Source organism: Pogona vitticeps, chromosome 5, assembly GCF_051106095.1.
Source record: "Pogona vitticeps strain Pit_001003342236 chromosome 5, PviZW2.1, whole genome shotgun sequence".
Lineage (NCBI taxonomy): Eukaryota > Metazoa > Chordata > Lepidosauria > Squamata > Agamidae > Pogona > Pogona vitticeps.
Genome location: NC_135787.1, coordinates 168557972 through 168563718, shown reverse-complemented (window position 1 = coordinate 168563718; position 5747 = coordinate 168557972). Strand labels below are relative to the sequence as shown.

At 40.2% G+C, this 5747-nt stretch overlaps 1 long non-coding RNA gene across 1 annotated transcript; it reads left to right on the top strand.

Moving 5' to 3' along the window:
• The first annotated feature begins 2716 nt into the window (after nt 1-2716).
• Nucleotides 2717-4453, top strand: LOC140707307 (uncharacterized). The gene is made up of 2 exons (XR_012087251.2): nt 2717-2855; nt 4338-4453. It is a non-coding gene; the product is annotated as an uncharacterized LOC140707307 (long non-coding RNA).
• The last annotated feature ends 1294 nt before the right edge of the window (nt 4454-5747 follow it).

Here is a 5747-nt window from a genome sequence, read left to right as displayed (position 1 = left end):
TAGCAAGAAAAGGGGGAAAGTAATCAAAGCAATCCTGCAGCCACGGCTGGGGAAAGAAAGAAAAAACTGACGAATGATGAATTGATTTGTTGTTCATCAGGTCACTGGAGGGGGGCAATTTGTGGTTCATAGGTCATCAAGTTTGACGGCCCACGAAGCAGGAAGCACCATTTTGGCGCTTCATCCCCATCTCTAGTATTCTTATTTATTTATTTATTTATTTAATTTTTTTATATACCACCTTTCTCCCCATAGAGAACCCAGGGTAGCTAACAACAGATAAAACAACACTATAAATATCACTATATATTTAAAACACTATATAAATATCACATTACAAAATAATTAAACATGCATTAAGCTTAAGAAATCAAGTATAAAAACAATTTGAAATCATTTAACAACCTGTACATTTAAAAAAACAGCATTCCTGCGAATGCTTTAAGGCCTGCCTGAAGAGGAAGGCCTTTGCCTGGCCATGGAAGAACAAGAAGGAGGGGGGCCAACCTACCTTCTCAGGGCCGTGTATTCTAAAGCCTGACGGCAACCACTGAGAAGGCCCTCTCTTGTGTCCTCACCAAGCTCGCTTGGGAAGATGATGGAATCAAGAGAAGACTCTCCCCAGAAGATCTTAGAAACTGAGCATTGTTATCTGATAGCATTTCTGTGCAACTTTTCATTTTAAAATCCCAGCAAGGCTGACAAGAACAAACACAGTAAAACCAGGAACTAAGAAAACATTAATAAAAAGAAGTGAAAACAATCCATTAAAACAAATAAGGCTCCTTTCGCCACAATACAATAAGTGGAATATTCTCCAAATGTTTGGCCAGAATGGTTGATACAAAAGAAGATGAACTTTCAGGTACAGTGGTGTCTCGCTTAACGACAATAATCTGTTCCAGGAAAATTGCCATTAAGCGAAAACATCGTAAAGCAAAAATAAAAACCCCATTGAAATACATTGAAACCTGTTCAATGTGTTCCAATGGGGTAAAAACTCACTGTCCAGTGAAGATCCTCCATACGGCGGCCATTTCCGCTGCCTGTATAGCGAGGAATCTGTCCCTAAACACAGTGGGGAGCCATTTTAATCACCTGGTGGCCATTTTGAAGCCGCCAATCAGCTGTTCAAAAAATGTCGTTTTGCGAAGAATTGTTTCCCGAAGCAGGGAACCGATCATCGCAAAGCGAAATTCCTCCATTCAGATGATAGTTTTGCAATCGCAAAAAGGTCGTCGTTAGGAGGTTTCATCGTAATGTGGGGCAATCGTAAAGCGAGGCACCACTGTAGTTGCTCTTGATCTGTATAGGGTCTTATAAGCTCCCTGAATATGACTTGATCTTTAACGGGCAACTAGTACAGGCCTTTCAGCACAGGAATTACAATGCTGCTGCATTTTGCACAAATTGCAGCCTTCAGAACATCTACAAGGTGGTCCCACATAGAGCACATTAGAGTAGTCCAGCCTTATGGCTGCTGATGCACATGTATAGCAGTTGATGACAAAACAGAGGCAGCAAGGGGAACCTTTTCTGTTGCCTTCTTAATTGCTCAGCAAGCTTTCATGCACTTTGTATCATCTCCACAACAAGCTGAAAGGCATCATGGAATTGAAGAAGCTCCATATTTGCTACTAAGGGCCTGAAGTCTTGAGCTGGACTACTTAAACCAGTTTCAGTGTGAATGCTGAAATTTCTCAGTACAATCGTCATGGGAATCGCCAACCTCATACCCGAGACAACCTTGGCCAACTCAGGGAAGCTGTTGGGTTACAGCATTTTCAGCAGATCAACAGTAATCCCCATCTGTCTCTCTGGCCCAACAAGTGTACACAATGCCTACCTCAGGGTAGAGAAATTTCTTGGTGAGCGAGACAGAGCTTTCATGCACCACAGAGTCTCCCCTGGCTGGCTTTGGATTGGCGCTACATTAAATATCCAAGGAGACAAAGCTAGGACAGGTGAATTCCCAGCTCATCTACCCAGGTCTCAAGAATACTTTCTGTGTCAGCCCTATCATCCTAAAGAAATCATGGATTGAGGTGATCTTATTTTTCAGTGACTGGCATTAAACGGCAGGAGCACCAGTAGGCCAGAAGTATTGGTCTAAGATCTGTGAGAATTAGAAAGAGGAGCCACCTGCAAGTATTCATATCTCCCTGTCCTCTAACACTCCATCATACCCTCACATCCTATCTCACATTGCCTACTGCCACAGTAAAAAATAGCAGCCACATTAGCCTCCACATTATGTATTAAAGTCGAACTCCTCTACCTTCTCAGGATGCTCTTGTCATTTGAATTCTCAAACCCATCAGCTGCGCAAGGGATGGAGAACTCTTAGTTGCTGGGTCAAAAGTCCCCTCGTTTTCCATCATAAGCTATACTATCTATGACTGATGAAAGTTGCCGACCTATAACATCAGGAAGCAGAACAAAAATATAAGCCAAGAGTTGTGGTGCCTTAAAGAGTAACAAATTTATTTCAGTGTGAACTTTTGTGGATGGCAATCTGCTTTCTCGTCCACAGCAAAGTAATGGATTGTCATCCTCAAAAGCTCATGTGGAAATAAATCTGTTAATCTTCAAGGTGCCACAACTTTTTTCCTTTTCCTTTGTGTTGCACATGGAAACAAAGTAGCATGGCTATCTCCTTGGAAACATCAGCAAGACCATAAATTCTCTAATCCTGATTGATGGAACTGAAAAAAATAGAGTTGGTTAGAAAAATCACAAGACACAGTGCAGTCAGTAAACCTGAGGAACAAAATATGGATGCACAGTATACAGCAGCAATAGTTAATTTCTTCACCTTCAGGTATGACCTCTTCTAGGCTGAGATGCTGGAGGTGGTAAGTCTGGCTAACGAATGTAACGCATATTGTACATTTTCTTGTTCATGGCAAAAAATGAGTATCTTGCTACGTTACATGATTACAGAAGGATGATTGTTCCCCCAGTTCTAGCAAGCTCCCTTTGTGTTCTTTTCTCACCCTGGTCGCAATATCAGTTACATGATTGTTTGTATGATCTGTTGCAAGATAGGAGAATGCTTCAGCAATCATCCTTCTGGAATGCTCTGTTGCAGGGTCTGAGGACCCACATCTTCAGGCAGGCTTTTAATAACTATGACTTAAAAGCCTTTTAATAACGAAAACCATCCTGGGCTCTTTTTTTTAGCTAAGTAACTTTGCTTTAACAGTTTTATATCTTTTTAACTGTTCAGTATATTTTTAATTATTATTATAGCTTAATTGCTTTTAAAGTTTAATTTATTGTGCTTTTTAATTTTACTTACTTTAATGTTGTGAGCCACTTTGGTTCCCCTCATCAGAAGAAAGGTGGCCTACAAATATTATGAAAATAAATCAATAAATCAGTGCTTTTACACTCTCACCTTTCAGGTAGGATATCAGTCAGATAGGATATGATATGATGTAATAATTTTACATGTACAATGAGGAAAGTGCTCTGAATGAATGAAAGATCGAAACAAATGACCTGGCTTTTCAATTTATGTCTGAATGTGGGATCTCTGAAAATGAGAGAGGGATTATTTAGGTTGTCGGAATTGACAACCTAAATAACTCCCCTCTCTTTTTTACATCCTTCTTAGTCAACATATACAGAATTGCACTATCATCCTACTTCTTTGAGAAACTAACCTGTTGGTGCTGGTAGCAAATGTTTTTCATGTGCAATAACTCAAAGGGTCATGTGGATGATTTCTTTATTTAAGGAATAAGCTACACGAGCTAGTTCTTGACCCCGATACAGGTCTTGATCCGTCTGGGTGCCATGGAGCTGTCGCTGCGGAGAAGAAACATCAAAAGTTCTAAACAATCATGGCCAGATGTTTGTGTGCCAGGCTCCTCTGTTGAAAGCAAGTTCCAAAATCAGGGCAGCAGACCCGGGTGAGAGGTGTAGTTTTCAGATTGCACCTCTAGTGGTGTGGATTAGAATGTCTCTCCCAATCCTGTTAGACAAAGAGCTGCACCATTAACAGCCAAACATGGACATTTAACATGGCTCAAACTTCAGAATCGTGAACTGAAGAGAACATCCAACCACTAAGTAATATTTTTGATCTGGCTGCAATTTGGATCTCCTAGTGTAGCAGGCTAAATTTTTTTGCCACTTTTTCTGTTCCTCAACTACCACTTGTGTTTTGATTGAGGGCTATAGGGGTAAAGGGAGGGAAAAGATGCTGAATGACTGGTAGCCCTTTGTCTAATCTGATTGATTTGTAAGTGATCTAGTGAAGGTATTGTCCACCCTTGACTTCAGATTGTGGAGAAGGACCACTGAGGTTTTTTCTTTTTCATGTATTACAGATGATGATGTGGCATGAACAAGGACAACGGATTCGTGTCTCATCCCCTTGATTTGCTTTTGCCACCACATATTTGTATTCCCACCCAACTTTATTTAATGAACACCTTTTAGACCACTTTCAGAGCTTCTTATTTTTGCATTTGTATTCCTTCGGGCCCTTACAGTCCCTGAAACTCCATTGGTTTGTTTATTTGTTTGGTTTCAAAAGAAACAATATAAATATACACCCAGAAGACTCTGGAGAATGTGTTTATTTGCTAAAGCCAGATGCGCTGTACACTCTAGTTAAGTCCTCAAGCCTGGTTTTGTCCACCAGGGTCCTAGGAATAGGAAATGAGGCAAATGTGGCCGGGTTTCCCATCTGAATCTAAAAGCTGAAGTTAATCTCTTCAGTTGGACTTTTCATGGCATATTTGTGGATCTGCTTACTTGTGCACATTTCACCTTTGCAACCCACTCTGTGGTTTCACCTTTTGTGGTCCTGATCTTTTACACCTCCCTCTCTTAAAGTCACAGGTAACACTCCATGCAGCTGATGAAGTGGTTTGCAACCCATGAAAGTTTATGTCAAAGGACCCTTTGTTTAACTTCTACATTGGCTCAAGATCTTGTGGTTTGAGCTGTAGCAGATTCCTCCTTTTTTTCCCTACCCCCAATGTTTGACACTGATTATACATCTTGACAGAAGACTTGCATCACATGCTTAGCTTCAAATATTCCCCAAGCACAATACAATGATCATATTATCTTTCTGTATCATATTTCTGGCGTGCAGGACTGCCAAAACAATCATTAGATAGGGCTCATTTTCTACAAGTTAGTTTTATAAACCAAGCATCCCAAAATACTTTATAAAGCCATGTGCTATATGATTCATAAAAACCTGTGTGTGAGAGAGAGAGAAAGAGAGAGAGAGAGGCAGAGGGAGGGAAGGAGGGAATTCAGTCAGTTAGCACTCAAATATAATTTGAGTAAAAAGGGGAAATCAATGACAATTCCATTTTTCACCCAGATCTGTTCAATAACCAAGGTGGGCAATCTGTCACTCACAGTGGTTAAATTGTAATACTGCAGTCAGGACTCTTTTCATGAGCTGAGTTCAATTCCAATGGGCTCAATTAGCCAACTTAAGGTCAACTCAACCTTCATTCTTCTGAGGTTGGTAAATGGAGTCCCCAGTTTGCTGGGGACAGCAATGTGTAATCTGCATAATTAAATTGTAAACCACCTAGAGAGTGCTTTAAATGCTATGGGGTGGCAGATAAGCGGCACACTTTGCTTTATAAGAAAGGTATTTATTTCCTTTTAAATCATATGTGGCTTGTAGTAGGATTGGAGTAAAATAATACTTAAATACAAAACATAAATCAAAGCTATTGCAATTAAACAAGAGTCCTGTAAGTAGATTT